This window comes from Ammospiza nelsoni, chromosome 17 (assembly GCF_027579445.1).
Source record: "Ammospiza nelsoni isolate bAmmNel1 chromosome 17, bAmmNel1.pri, whole genome shotgun sequence".
In the NCBI taxonomy this organism is placed as follows: Eukaryota; Metazoa; Chordata; class Aves; order Passeriformes; family Passerellidae; genus Ammospiza; species Ammospiza nelsoni.
The window spans coordinates 9,552,204-9,568,661 of record NC_080649.1 but is presented as its reverse complement, the minus strand read 5'-3'; the positions used below and the strand labels follow the sequence as shown (position 1 = coordinate 9,568,661).

The 16,458-nt window shown below is 37.8% G+C and overlaps 1 long non-coding RNA gene across 1 annotated transcript; it reads left to right on the top strand.

Moving 5' to 3' along the window:
* The first annotated feature begins 429 nt into the window (after window positions 1-429).
* LOC132081050 (uncharacterized) lies at window positions 430-15,565 on the top strand. Its single transcript, XR_009419633.1, has 4 exons — window positions 430-492; window positions 725-819; window positions 10,337-10,436; window positions 15,125-15,565. It is a non-coding gene; the product is annotated as an uncharacterized LOC132081050 (long non-coding RNA).
* The last annotated feature ends 893 nt before the right edge of the window (window positions 15,566-16,458 follow it).

Sequence of the window (16,458 nt, the reverse complement as noted above, 5' to 3'; positions counted from 1 at the left end):
TTTCACTTCTGAGCACAGCCCCTGGCCGGGCTCCTCTCAGGGTGTGGTGCCCGTGGGGTGAGAGACAGAGGCCAGTCTGTCTCCAGGGGCTGTGGGGCTGACGCTCCTCACAGATGGATACAATTCAAAAGTATCTTCAGGGAAGTTTGAACTATTTTTTTTCTGGATTTCACTGTACTCCCTTTTGAAAGCTTTTTTGGGTGCAATATGTTACAATGTGTCCCTCCTGTGCTGCCAGACTATAGAGGGATAGAATATAAGAAACTAAAGCTAGTGTAGAAAGTAATCTCACCCCTAAGGAGTTGCAGCTGGGCCAATTAGCAAAGATCAGGAGCAGGCCTGACTTTACCAGGCCACAGCTGTAAGCAATGAGAAGCAGATGCTATAAAAGAGTGGGGTGGCTGGGTGAGAAGGGAACTGGAGTCAGTGGCTGCTTTGGGAAGGAGAAAGAGTCAGTGCTGTGAGGAGCTGCCCATGAGACACAACAAGAAGGTATGGAACTGTTGTGGTAAGGAGACAGCAGTGTGGAACCCCTGCAGTAAGATGACAACATCAGACCGTGTGCTTAGCTCTGGCTCTTGCCTTCCTGCAGAGCCTCCAGAAGTGTCACTTATGGACAGAGAGCTGGAGGTCCCTTTTTTCAAGCAGTGTTACTGCTCAAACCCCATTCTGTCTTTGCTGACCTATCCTAATTATTACATTTTGATTTTTCTTGTTCCTCTAGTGAGCAGAAAACTCCTCAGAAGAAGCACAAAACTGCAATAGAGGTGGTCACCTATAATCTAAGTCTGTTTATTAATTTTTGCACATTATTGTCAAGTAAGCTAAGTTAATTTAATCAACTTAGTTTAGTATATAGAGCTTTAATTTTGTACCTTTTTCTTTTATTTGAATGAAACACTACTTTTGGATGAAGTGGTGCAGACCTCATCATCATCACAGGAAAGCAGTGAGGAAGGAGAATAGTAATATATATAATACATATGAAAAATTGATTCAAAGGGAACAGTAATATATATAATATATATGAAAAATTGATTCAAAGGGAAGGTTGGTCCTTTGAATGTGGCAATACATATTGGGGCATCTCTTCTGATTTTGAAATATTTTGAAGAGTTTTAGAAAATATCTCTTGATCTAACTTTTTAGCCTTTGAAGATTTACCACATGACCCATTTGCAAATATTCATAATCCTGTAAAAGAGGTACATAATGAGGTTCTTAAGAACCCTTGAACATTGATTAAAGTACTTTAGAATCCAAAGAATCTTATTCCTATTAATGCATAATGAAACAACGGCCTTTACATTAAAACTGGTTACCTGCAAAGTCTTACCAGCTTTTTGCTTTTTATTTCATTCTGCTCTAAGTCTGGTGTTTGATTTCTCCTGCAGTCAAATCTCCCATTTAGATTACCAGGGAAATTGGGATTACACTTTCAATACCTTATTCAAAATGCTCAGAAAAGGAATAGATAAATGAGTGGGAAACAAGCAGGTTGAGGTGTTTGTACTGTCCTTTGTCCCTTTTTTAACTAGAATGCCCTGCCTCAAAGATAGCATTTAATCATATATTTTTTTAATATGAAATAGGAAATACAAAATTATTTCTAATGTTGTATTTTGATAACATTTGAATTTTAATGGTATGCATTAAGGTAATGAAAATACATAGGTTAAGGCTGATTAAGTGTGTGTAATTATGTGGTTTCTAAGCAACATAGGCAACACTGTATCACTATAAAGTATTAATCGTAGCAGTTGTAATAGTCAGCAACTCTTGTTTGGTTTGTCTTGTAATGATGCTTTAATACTTTCTCAATATTTATCCTGATTAACAGGATTTTTAATCCTCTGCTTTTGGGGAAGGAAACAATTGCAGCTTTATTGGACAAATTACTTGGTCTTTCTAGCTGATGTCTCTTGTTACCTTCTTGAAAAGCTGAAGAGCACTTCCAGCTGTAACTGCACAGTGTAGGCTTTCTATGATGGAGGAATATGGTTTCAATATCTACATGGCTAATCATGGCAGTAACTGAAGGTTGCAAAGTAGTTTGATAGTATAAATCCAATATCTCTTGAATAGGTGTCCATATCAAAGAAAAACCTGTCATGACTGGCACTGATTGCCAACCTTCTTGCAGATTCTGAAACCTGGGACAAAGCTGAACTCTTGCATCCACCCTCGTTCAGAGGCAGCTGTGTCTTGTCAGGATTGGCAGCTGTTAGTGGGGTGCTGTATGAACCCTGAAAGGTCTTTTCCTTTGGCTTTTTTTCTTCATACTTTCTGTGGACTCTGGTTTTTAGTGTTTCATAGTAATATGGATACTTCTAAGAGAAACAAAGATCACTTCAAGACTTAATAAAATCAAATCAAGCCGATACAGTTCCAGAAATGTCATACCATAAAAAAGGCTAGCAGAAGAGATGAGGTATTTTTCTTGTCAGTCATATCTCAAAAGTTGCTATTTTGACTCCTACCAGGAGGAAGGAATGCCACAACCTTTCTCAGTGTGGAAGATGAGTTCAGGGGAGTGAAGTTGTGGTGAATCATCTCTAATAGGACAATAAAGAATATCCTTTGTAGGGAAACAATCATGATGCTATTCTATTTTTTCCCCCCTTGGGCCCCAGAATGCTAGTTAAAAATACATATTTGGGATGATTTTTAGGAGAGTTTTCTCTACTTAGTTTTTTCTTTTGCCTATATGTATTAATATAGTCCAAACCACTATTTTAATAAGCAGCTACTTTTGGTTATCATGCTGACATTCATCATTCAGATTTGGATAGAAGTTTCTATGAGCAATTCCTTACTTTTCTCTTAGGACTTCTGGCTCTCACACTGAAAATTAATTAAAAACTAATTTAAAAGATGAAAATACTTAGGATCCTTTATACTTTTAACTAACTTAAAAGACTTAAGGGAAGGTTTGTGGTCATTTTTGACCACTCACGCATTTCAGTTTCAGATAAAAGCCCAAGGAACTTTTATCTTGGTGGATTTCATTTTGTAGCCGTGTGTTGATACTTGTGGTTTAATATGCTATCCCAAAGTACAATATATGGTCAAAAATATAAACATTCTTTTTTTCTTGGTAGTGTGGCACAGAGGTTTATGTTGAGTGCATGTTTTTGGGGCTGGGTTTTGATGTCCAAACCATTCCAAAGGCTCTCAAAAGGACAGAGATTCTGTAACAAGGAAATAAGGACCAATCCCACAGTTGTCTCCAGAATTCATTAGGACGTTTTTGTAGTGTTGTGAAAAGTTACTTGGTTCATCTGACCTGAAAGTAATTCTGACTTGGTTTACCTTAATGGCATTAGATTATGGAAACATTACAGATCCAAGTTCTGTGTTGCATGAATGAGGAAAACTCTGCTGCTCTGTATTTTTATGTCATCCAAACTGTATTGAAAATGCTTCCTGCTAAGAAGTACCCCAGGCTGAAAATCAAGTATGTTTAATATTATCAAGTGTTCACTGAGGACACTTTTGCCAAGTGTTCAAGCTCTTACAGGACAAAGAAAGAGGATAGAAAGAAAATTAGCTAGCTGATTCTGCACCACTTGGTACAAATGTGAGCTGCTGAAGTATGGACCTGTTTGGGAGAATACTATGGGTAAATAAAATAAAACAGGAGAATATAAATAAAAACACTGGGCAGATTGTTCCTGCTCTTGGTGAAGTTGTGTAAAGCACATATGAAATGTCTGTGGTAGGTAAAACTTACATGTTAAAACATCTAAGGCTAAATCATTACCAAAGACAGAAGATGAACTGAGCTGACATTTCACAAGGAATCTCATCTTCCACAAGATGGAGCTGTGTGATTTCTGCTTTTGGAAGCATTCAGTCTATTAGTAAACGATTCTTTGATTCTGTACAAGGACAGGAGAATCACAGGGATCTATCATTGCTCGCTTTCTTAGATGCGAAGGAACTGCTGCAATTTAATTCTAGATAGTCTTGTGGGTGCTAAAAATATTTAATTTAACATGAAGGCCTCTGAAACTAGAAGGAAATCTGTATTAAAAAGAAAAGAAGAAAAAGAAACCTATTACCTTTCTCTGTGAAGATCACAGCAATTTGCCTATTGTGTGAGGGCCTGTCAGCTTTTCTTTATTTACTCACTTTGATTATGACTGCAATGCAGATTTCTTTGGAATGGTTTCTTATCATTTATGCTCTGCAACATCTGAATGAGGGAGGGATATGACTGCCTAAATGATAATTCAAACAAGTATTTTGAGTAACAGTGATGGACCTCCAGTTCTGGAGTGTTTATTAGGTCTGAGCAGATGTAAGTGAAGTACTTGATCAGCAGAATGCAAAACTGTCTTTGGAAGCACTGACTGGAAAAGATCAAGGATTCATAGTAGTAGAAAAATAACAGAACATAAGGTCCTGGTGTGATGCCTTTGCATACAAAGGTAATGCCATCCTTGGCCTGAGTAAGCAGCAGAGCTGAGCAGGGGTAAGGACTAATGGGAGCTTGTTTTTCCTTGTTCCATGGCCTTGGTGAGCCTGGCTGGGGAGACAGGAAAGAAACACAGCATCACCTTCAGAGCCAGGGGCTGCCATCAGCAGAACTGGGCAGAGGTGAGGAGCCAGCATCACTGGGAATCTCTCAGATGTGAGCCAAGGAACATCAGACAAAGACCTGGAAAGGTACAAGAGCTCTTTCACATTGTATCAAGCATTCAAAAAGATTCAGTTACTCAGGTGTTATCACAGGATGTGGCACCAGCAACCTCAGTGCCAACTGGGCAATTCCCATCAGGGCTCCTGTGCATCCAGCCAAAGCAGGCTGGGATTGCCTGTGGCCTCCTGGAGCAAGGGCTGGCAGCCAAGGTGCTCCTTTAACTTGCCCTGAGAATGCAAGCAGCAGCTTGTGTGCAGCCTTGTTAACTCACCCCAAGTGCCACAGTGATGGTTTCCAACCTGATCCTGGCTTTTACTGTTTTGGGTTCTGGTGGGTCATGATTATAAACACTTTGGAATTTAACACATTTATATGATTAGAGTGCATATGCTGAAGCTTGGTTTCAAATGAAGTTATGTCCAATCAAATCACAGCTCCTTCTTCATTCACTTTTTATTGCTAAAACCTACAAAATGTTCTGCCAACCACTCCCCTGTTTTCCAGCCTGTGGCTGGCAGAGAAATGGGAGACCTGTAATTGCTTCCAAATCCCATGCAAGAGGGTTGTGTGGCTGATACCCACCAGTTGATGGTTGTGTATGTATCTCAAGCATAATAGATAATTGCTGAGCTTACACAGCAATATTTTCCTCACTGGGAAGACTCATGTCAGTCTTTATCTCCTACTCAACTGTCAGTTCTCATGGAAACTTGTTGGAACCTCAAGTCTTTTAGACTGAGTCCTCTTGTCAAATTTGATCAAAATTAGCCAATTCATTCAAAAGTTATGAGGGAAAGGATAAGAACCAACAGGCTGGCAGTGCATCTGTGTCATTTATTTCCTTGCAAAACTAGCATGGAAAGCAAATTTTTGTAATTTTTAAAATAAGCAGTTGGAATTCAGTAACCTGCATTTAACTGAACTTACAGAAATTCACATGACTAAGTCAGCGTGCACAACTTGGTGTTGGAGTTGCAATGTTGAGAGTTCTCATCATTTTGAGTTTGTGTGCATATGGATATATATATAAACTGATGTATAAACCACATTTGCTCCTGGAGTACCTGAGGATAAAACCTAGATTGTCTAGCACTTTTTCAGTTTGTTTTCCTAACTCCAGCCAATTTTGAAAAAAACCCCAAACCCACCCCTTGTTCCAGCAGGGTTGGTTTTCTAGCTTTTTTTTTTGACCTGTGGTGAGCATTTTACCAAAAGAGAAAAGCTGAAGGAATTAGCAGACAACAACTATGTTTTCATATAATCTGAAGATCTAATGTGCTCTCTGTTGCAGTGAACAGACCTATCTAATTTTGAAAATAGGACTAAAGGAAAATATTGCTTGTCTGAACATTACATGAATATGAGGGATCATATAGTTACTGAGTTTGCAGCCTGTGGATAAAAACTCTTTTACAGAGTTAGGTATTATGCAACTTAGTAGAATTGCCTCTTTAATTATACATTTCTGAATACAGGAAAAATGAGTGATTTCTTTTTCAAAGAATATAAAATAGTTTAAATAGTAATAAAGCATGTATACCAAATGAATGCATTTTACTTTTATATTAAATAAAATCAGCCATAGAGGTAATTTGGTTTACCCACTTTATTTTTTACATGTTTGTCCTAAGCCTTTTGAGATGTAGCAGTCTTTTGCTTGTAAAAGCAACCTTACATTTGAAGTCAGAAGAAGCAATCCTGTGGTCCTGTCACAGAAAACCTGATTTTGGCAAAATACAGTAGTCCATCTAGATATAGATTTTAACTTGAACATTATCTGTTAGGAAAGATGATTATGCATGCTCTGTGATTAAATCATATGTATGAAAGGATGGAGACTCTCTAATTTGATTCTTCCCTCTTTCTGAGTGTAGAAGTTGGAACCTGCTTGTTTCAGACTTACTTGAAAGACTTTCAGAAGTGAATAATTCACATCAATAATGTGAGTTGAATTGCATCCCTTGAGGGAAAGCATGAAAAGAAAAAGGCAGGCATTACTAGTCAAGCTTTACTTTTGTGCTACCAATAAACAAGGCTTTAAATGAAACACAAAAGCAGCAAAGGGTGTGAAATTCATAATTTGAAAAGGAGGCATGTAATAACAGGGAGAGCTTCTGAAGTAACTTAAGAACCAAGAGAAGGTGCTTTATTTGCAGGTAAGTATAGTGCAACCTACACACTTCAATCAAGCCAACAGTAGGCTTTAGTAAGAGATAATAAATTGTGAAAGGTGGTTTTGTGAGGAGGCTGGAAAGATGCTTGTGTTTCCTGCTTGTATTTATACATGCAGTGCACACACCAAAATAGACCTGCTGTGCTGCCTTGCACTGTGGCACCCAAACAAATTGTTATCCATGGGCTCACTTCAAGCTGGAACTTGCATTTTCTGTAGGGAGATGTCAAAGTTCATGGGTAGGAAACATCAGCTATGATCACCCACCTAAATAAAATATTCATGTATTTTATAAGGTGCTTTGCAGGCATCTCAGCAGTTATCAGGCTGTATAATATAAGTACACAAATGGCTTAAAAATTATGTATTGGAATGCAAATATTTATCTAAGTAGAATGAAGAGGTTTGCTGATTCAATTGTGAATGAAAGTTCATTTTGGGTTCTATACCTTTGAGATCTGATGATATGTTCTTAAGTGGAGTTATAGTTCAGTCTCCCTGGCCCATCTCCATTGCTTCACATGCAGATTTCCTGAAATTCTGTAGAAATGAACAGAGGCAAGGAGCTCCTAGTCTGACTGTAACTAATCTGTAATAACTCCCTATCCAAGACAAGATTAAAGGCATTCCTAATTAAGTTAAGGCAAGTCTGATGTGTTGTGGAGCAACTATTTTTTTTTTCTGCAGTCAGGTTCCACCTGCAATGAAACCATTACTGAGCAGTGCCTGCTGTGCTCTTGGTAGGCTCCCCAGGGATAGGTGTGGAACACCCTTTGTGTGCAGAGAGAAATCTTTCACTCCAAAAGTAGCATTGCAGGAAATGTTGTGGCACAAAAAAAAGTCAGTGATTTTCTAAGTCTTCTTCCAGGACTTGCATGGAACTTTTGCCTGAAGTCTGTTTATTTTATTCCTATTTTGTTTTATTCTTTGGTTTCTTTCTTTTTTAAAAATTTTTTTTGAGAAGCAATATACTTGATTTACAGCTTCCTGCCCAGTGGGTATTGAGGTTGGGTAACTATTCTTAACATGAGCTGTAATGAAAATGCCTGGGCTGGGGTAAATACTAAAGGAAGAAGGAAGCATTGAGAAAGAACAAGTGACACATTTTTAATTGTTACCTGTATTCTAGAGCCTGTAATTTTTCTGTTGTCCTTCAGTAGGAGGAATATTTCCTCAGGATTAATTATTTCTTATATTCCCACAGAAATGGTGGAATTTGCAGCCTAATGGATGAAATAGCATCTTAAGATCTCTCCTCCCTATTTTTTGTTTTAAATTCTGTGTTCCTTTTCTGCTGGCTGAGACTTGGGGGACAGCTCTGTCCTGCAGCTGTTCCTCTGGTTCTAGAATTCACTCTTTCACACTTTATAGGAACTCTTTAGAATCCACATGGTGTACAAAATCTGTCACCTTCCCAAAAACCCAGCTGTAAAATATCCATTTGTGTACAGAGGATACTTGATCAGCTCTGTAGTTGAGCCCTTTTGGTGACCCCAAAAGGGTCTGGAAACACAACCAAGCCATAATGAAATGTGTCAGCTTGGGATGGAGTGTCCCAGCTGAGGAGCAGGGCTCCTGGGAGTCAGTGTGGGGTTGTGTTAATATTGCAGGCTCATGAATGTTTTAGTTTGAGGAAATGCAAAAATCCTTCAAACTCTGTCCTTTCTAGGTTTGCTTGGCAGAAGAATCTGCTGCAGGGTTAGCTGGCTTTCTGCTATGATTCATAGATGTGCTTTCTCATCTCTGTCTAAGAGAATGTTGCTATGTTCTCCTTTCTTTGAAATGAAATGCCTGATTTTTAGAGCTGAGATATTTTGAAAAGTATAATTAAATGTCACCAAAAGAATATATGAGTATTTTGGAGGGGTGATCCCTGCTCAGCTGCACCTGTTTGCCTATTCACTCAAGATGAATTAATTGGGGCTTTATCTTATCTCCTTCTCTTTGTAGAAAGGCAAAACTGAGCCCCAGAGATCCAGCTGAAAAATCTCCTTGCATATGGACAAATGATGGCCATGAGGTAGAGAACATGAGGGGGAATATGAGGAAAAAGGAGAATAAGAAATATTTTATTCAGGCAACATGTTTACCAAACATGAGATAAAGGTCTAGAAAACTGAAGGAAAAATAAAAGACATGCACAGTCTGTCTCCTGCAGACATTTCAGTTGTGTATTTTGATAAAATATTTTCTGACTTTTCAGGGGTGCCCTCAGTTTTTGAACTCTGGCATTGGCACAGGGAATGCTTGACAAGATATTTCTGACAAAACCTGATGATTTCAATCCAGAAACAGAAAATAGCACGTCCACAAAATTCTGGTACTTCTAGGCATATTTTAATAAGGACTTATCAGTGATCAATATTTTAGGTAAAAAGTACTTTAAAATAGTCCTGAGAGACTCTGTGTAGGGTTAATTACAGTTAAAGAGGAAAGAATGACATAGACATTTTACTCCATAAAGAAGTGAAAATGAAGTTAATAGTAATATTTGTCTCTGTGTGCAAGAATTTTCTTGTTCTGAGTGTTCCATATGTTTTTTTTTCTTTTCCTGTCATCAGTGTGATGAGTTTTTGTGGACAGCTGTTTTGGAGATGGTGTGGCTCACATGTGTGAAGGAAGTAAAGGTCTCTGTAAAAATAATGGGAACCAAGGAAACTATTTAAAGGCTGGCTAAAAAGGAGGTGCTTTTGCAGCTGAATGTATTTTTGTATGTTTTCAGCTGCTGTAAGGAAAAAGGTGCCATCCATATTTGTGCTTCATTAAATAAGCATAAGGAGACCTGAAAAATAAAAAGTAAAACTGAAACTTTCTTCCTTGACAGCATGAAGGAACCTGGCAGTGAAAGATACACTATTTAAATTGTTCCACCTGAAAATGGAGATCAGGAACAAAGCAGGTGAATAGACCCTGTTTCACAGATTCCAGAAGACAGAAATCTCAATTATTCTAAGTCAATAAACATGAAATTATTTCCTACATGGTTCTAAATTCTGACATGAAGAATTAAAACCACCAGCTATTAGACTGGCTTGATATTCCCAGTATTTAAAAAAATTGAATAATTGATTGTTTCTTCCTTTCCGAAGTTAGGAGCTTTTTTTTAATGCTACCTCTAGAAGCTCTGTTTGTTTCTGCTTTAGAAATATTAATAGTAAAAATATTTGCAGCTACCAATAAGCATGGACAATGTTTCTTATTACATCATATAACTATTTCAATTTTTTTCTGATTCAGTCACTCACATTTTGCTGTGATTTTGAATTCTTGGCAATGAAAATTCAAAAAGGACATGCACAAAGTTTATGATTTTATAGGATAAAAATATTATTTCCATCTATTAGCTATTTGTGCTAGAAAGAACATTTTCGTCATCCATATGGAGAAACTGTTAATGATGGTCACTATTAATGTTTTTCCCTGGTGAAAAATTAGGGGGTGGAAAAGGAGAAAATCAGCAACAGAAAGGTAAATCTCTTTTGTGACATGTTCTAACTTCAGCAGCCTTTCTCTTACAGTGCAGGGGTACTGCTGCAGGTGGGCACAGGTGAAGGGAGATCTGAGAACTGGCCTCTGCAGAGGGAGTGTGCTGGGGCAACAGCAGCAGTGTCTCCAGAGGTAAGGCATGGGAAAGAACAGCATTCACATTGATTTGGGTGTATGTGTCTTTTAAGTAATGATCAGTCATCAAAGTATGATGTGGGAAAAACTTTAACCAGCAGCTGATAATGCAAATCCTTGAGCTTACTCAGACATTGCTTCTGTATTCAATGCCTGTTACCACCAGACCTGGTCTCCTAAATTTGCTTCAGCTTCTTTGTCCTCAAATGTCCCTCTAGCAGAGTTGGTTTTGTTTAGCTCTTTTGTTTCAGCTGAGTCAATGGTAAGTTTTCTACTTTCATATCCAGGTACTTTTCAGTTTTGAAAGCCCATCTCCTAAACATCTTGCCTGGTTTTAGGTTCCCCTCTTTACAGGAGTATGTGATCTGTTGTTTCTAAACTTACCCATTCTTTACTGTGAATTGTAACTGGGGTCTCTGCAGATGATCAGAATAGAACCTGATGGAACAGGTAAATAAACAAACAGGATTTTCAACCTTTCTGCATTAGAATACAGTTTTGTATGCAACAGTATTGTAGAAGCTGCACTCAAAATGTTTAGAACAAAACAGGGATTTGCTGAGATGCACATAAATGTTTGTACTTCAGGATAAACCTCAATGTGGTTTTGTTTGAAAATTCCTTTTGTCATCAGTATTCTTGTAATGTTAGTATGGAAACCATTTGGAAATTCATAAAATGCTTATATTTGTGACAGGTTTGAGAAAAGTAATGCACAAACCATGAAAGGAACCCCCTAGCAACAACCCTCAGCCAACCAAATCTTGTGGTGTTACAGTGTGCTAATGTTTGGCTCATTAAATAGGAGAATAATATATCAGGAAAAGTGTTCCCTATGATTTAATAAATTGGCTACTGTCAAATACTCACTTTTATAATTTTTAACATGTAGGAACCATTTTCTGTTGTTTTAGGCTGGAACTTTACTGAAGGAAACTAATACAAAGCATTCTTCTACTCATTTATATAAAATGGCTCAAACCATTTTGTCTCCTAAGTGCCTCAAAGTTCTTTACCTGTAGAGTTGCATCATTATCTATTTAGGGAATATTATTGTGGGCATGTGTGGAAAATGGCTCTGTAAGTAAATGACAGAAAGCATTCTTGAAAAATCATGGTGCAGGGTGTTTACCTTTTCCTTTTCCATCTGTTTGGGCCTGTTGTTTCTATTACATTTGCTAAGAGATGTCCCTCATGTAGACTGTCACCACCTTCATGTTATTCTGCTAGGGGCAAAAAATGAAACAAGATTTAACATCAGCAATTGTTTTCTTTGCTGGTTATGTTTGTCCTCAGTGTGTGCATTCTAAGGCATGTCTGTGTGGGTGCTTATGTATTAGTAATTCAATTTCTTGTGCAATTTACCTTGCAAACTGATCCACTATCCAGATGCATTGTAACTTCAGCTAGGATTGATATTCTGTATTTGTGCTCGACAGCTTATTTTAGGATAAGACTTTTTTATAATGTTCCTATTAATTTTTATTTAGGGTGCTTTCAATGTATTTTGAATGTTGGAATGGGGATACATTAATTGCAGCAGTGTGATGATGTACATAAGTGAAGGGAAGGCTACAAATAAGGCAACTGTTGGAAGTACAGTTCTCATCTGGGCAGTGATCAGACTGCTCCAGAGGAACTCCTTTTCTAATCATCACTTCTGATCACTTTTCTGATCATCCTGCTTCTTCTTTCTTAGTGTTCCTTCAAAGCACCAAGTATTTTTTTTTCCTACTGTGTTCTGTCAAACCTCTGTCAGTTCTGTTCCCTCTTCCTGTTTAGTGTCTGTGCTCTGCTTCTCCCTCAGCAGGGAACTTGGAAGAACTTGAAATTTTCCAGTTTTAGCCAAACAACTTCCCCAAAAAATGCTGTTAAACCAATCTGAGCTAATACTGGAAGCACCTGCTTCATCTGATGTCAAGTTCTGACTCCTTACAGGAATGTTTTAAAGGTACAATTCCTCACATAACCTGTCAGTCCCAACTTGGCTCTGGCAGCTTTTGTTGGCGTTACTGGTTTGCAACCACTTTGCCACGGTGGGATGCTTTAGCACCTTCACAATCTAAACCAGGAGTTATAAAACATATGTAAAAAGAATATAGGCTTGAAACAGAAAGTAGCCTTGAGACAGGTTTGACTGGTTTTACACACTGGAATTTCCTTGGTGTCTTTAGTACAGTGTGTAAGAGATCAATTTCTCAGACATTGGTGTGAACTTAGTTTCAAAGTTTCTTTCAGATGAATTAAGTAACATTATTCTCAAAGACAGATAGTATCTCTGTCTAGAAATGAGGAAATCCTCCAGGGAGCCACTTACTCTCTGTGCAGTTTCCTCTACAGAAATGATGATCACATGAGAAACAAAAATTCTAGTTGATATAATGTCTGAATTGTAGATAGCCATGACACTGTTTATAAAATATTGTATATTTAGATCTAAATTGCTCAGATTAAATTATTCTTTGAGTCATGATAATGTTTTTTATTTTAACTTAAAAAGTGAACACAATTTCACAAAAAATAAAAAACAACAATGGGTAGCTTTTGCTAATATGTACTACCAATGTCATGTGTGGATGAATGCTATACAGTAGATATTCTTATTTCTTATGTATTAGGAAATCAGGATTCAGTAGTAAGCTGGCCAAGAAATGGGGAGGTTATATCATCTCCTTAAATTCATGTCTCCCTGATAACATAATCTAAAAGGACCAAATCCTTACACTGTCTGCTGTATTAAAGAGCAATAATTTGTACTGTGGTAAAGAAGGGTTATTTAAAAAATAAGAAGTGGATTTTATGTTACCTTTTCTAATTAGCAGGACCAGTTCCAGGAATATAGATTGAAGCATTTTAAACAGAAATGAAGATACTTTGGGGTTCCTATGAATGTGACCTCTTTCTGCTCTTCCTTTGCCAATGCCCCATATCTTGCTGTACACTGAGCTATTCCAGGAAACTACATGAAAAACATGCACGTGGTGCACCATATTGTGAGAGAAAAATTCACTTGCCAGCTTATAGTAGGAGTGATGCATATTCAAGGAGACAGCCTGTAATCAGCTCGTGCTCTTTACAACTTTCTTCAACTTTGCCCTTTATTGTAGTACCCTTTTGTGACTCTAGTTCCACAGAAACCTCAGTTCTAGCACTTGGTATGATTGAAGTATGTTTACCTTTTTACTACTGTACTTTTTTTAAAGAAAGAACTTTTTCTAAAGCAAGGTTCACTATTCCTTGTATGATGATTTTTGCATGTGACACAGTTTCTCAGATATGTGATAACCTGTGAACTTGGGAGTTTATTTGCACAGTATTTCCCCTCTTGATAAATCTCTGGGTTACTTTGTTTCAACATGTGATCAAAGGAGAACAAAATACTGACAAAACCTGTAGTGAACCATTGTCTGTTCTCACCATTTCATCTTCCTGATCTCAGATGTCTCTTGAGATGGGTCTTTCAGCTGTTGCTTTGACATGTAATTACAGAAGAGTAGACAAATCTCATATGAGTCTGATTTTTTTCTATAAAGCATATTTTATCTCTTGAGGAGGCATCTTCTCTATGTAAGACTATAATTTTCATCTTTTCACACAGTAAAACTGACATAGCAAAAAGAGAATTGGACAACTTGGAAATTTGTGACTTAAGGAGCCTGTAAGTGTGTAAGATTATTCTGTGTTGCATATTGTGTATGTGCACACAATTATCTCATGAAGTCTTGCAGCACAGTAAGTTAAAAATATTGCCCCCCTCAGATTGTTTTTTGATGGCCAGGCAGCTACAGATTTTTGCCTTTGCATCAGCACTTGATACCTGGTTTACTGCTGCAATTAATGTCAAACCAGAAAACACAGACTCTGGCCAGTTTGAGGGTCTGTTGTCATTGCACAAACATGGTGATTGTAATTGTAGCAGGCAAAAAGGATAATGAGCATGAAAGAAGGGATACAGGATTTATTTGAGGTCTGGCTTAGCCTGAGAAATAGAATCCAAGCATTCTTATTCTCAGTGCAGCATCTATTTTGATGGATTCTTGCCTGACTTCAAAATTTTGCTCGCATTGTCTGCTGAAAAAATGCACAACACAAGTAGTTCTATGAAATACCCTTCTGCAGAAGTTTCTCATGGCTTTAAAATCTGGCCAAACTTTTGATTAGCATTCTAGGAGCTGAATGATTGTATCTGGGAAGCTTTTACATCTTTGTATATTTTTCTGCATGTCTGGAAAATGTTGAGGTACATTTGAGTCCATTTTAGGTAATTGTTTACAATTATTGCATTGCATACTACTTTCAGTATTATTTTTAAAAATTGCCAGAATATGTGTATGAAATACTCTATTTGTGAGTCTTTGTTTGCTCAGTTCTCAATTTTAGGACACATTTCTATCTGCTCTCCAAAGCACATAAGTTCCATAAGTGTAGACTGAAATTAGCAGGAGCTGCAGACAGTGCCTCCAAAGATCATGGTGTTTGTTTGATAGATGGATGACAGTAAGCCCAGGAAAATAAGCAGATGGTCAGACAAGTCTGGGTCTTGACTGACTGCAACATGGGAACTTCCTTGCAGTTTAAGTTTTAGGGTTCAATATTAAAATATTAAATATAACTCTTAACCTTTGCACAAGAAACCTGGGGGATTTTCCATTTTCTTGTAGCTCAAAAATAACCACTTGTTCCAGATTTGCAACAGTAAGGTGAGGATTTGATTTGAGAGACAACAGGCTACAGAAAGAATCTACAATAAAATGCCAACTTAGAGAAGCAGATAAAAGCCAAAAACGCCCAGTTTCCTGTGCTGAAAGCCATTCTCCCTGCTGGTTGTTCTTGGTAGCCTTGCCTGGGCTCCCCCAGGGCAGTTCATCGCTCCGTCTGTTGGCAGCTCCCAGCCCTCCCTCTGATCTGCCTGGCTGTAGTTCACAGCAGCCTCTGTGCCTCTTCAGTGGGTTCAGAATAAGATAAATGACCAAAGAAGTATTTGCTAAAGAAAATGAGACTCCTGGTTTGGTGTCTTCTCCTCACCTTCCTCTAAATAAAATCCAAAGTAAGCCTGTTTTGCTTGTAGCTTCTTTAATAACTTTGTAAGATCTGTATTTAGTCAGAATAAATTCTTCCTGGTGAAACCTTCTGCTGGAAAAATGTGTGCAATTTACTTCCTCATGCTTGAATAGTCGGGTGTGCTACAGTTTAGCTGTTACTTAAAGAAAGGTTACAAAAAGATTCCCTTGTGTTGATGGTGCCTGCTGTGCCCTGCTCCTCTATCCCACCCTAGTCAATGTGGAATTCTTTCAGAGCTCTCCAGGTCTGCATGGGATGTTCCCACCCTTGGAGCTCCTCTTTGCTTTCAGCAATTGGTGTGGCTAGATTTATTTCTAAATCTAAGTTTCCAGTCAGAGGTGGGAGGAAGCAGTGGTGTCCCAGGGAATGCTTTGGGATCTGGATGTGCAGCCCTCTGCTGCTGTGGGTGATTCACAGGTGGGACAGGTAACCCTGCTCTGGTCTGTGGTGCATCTTCTGAAGGCTCAGGTTTTTGTATCAGGTCCCCAAATATACGCTGCAAAGAGGTTTAGTGTCTGCACAACAGGGGAGGATGGGGTAGTAAATAGTGACAACAAGACTATGTAGACTTTTTTTAAAGCTTTAAACATTTTAATGGTTTTATTTAATGTTGATCTACTTTGCAAGTCAAAATTCCAAATATTTACAGAACTAAATTGCTGAGAATTTTGATTTGTTTGTATGTTTATCATAGTTCTTATTCTAAAATCTTTCTGTCCTTTCAGTTGGTTAAAATTGTCTTTCTACCTATCAAAGAGGAATTGTTCATAAATATTAATTAAATAGATTATATAAATACATGAGGAAAAGTATCAATGACAATATGTCTTTGAGTATAGAAAGATAACAAAAAATTAAAATTTATCTGTACTTTTTGGCCAAGTGTATTTTAAAAGGGTCTGGAATTTAGAACAGTAACTCCAAAACTCCAGAACAACAACCCAAAATTCATTGTACA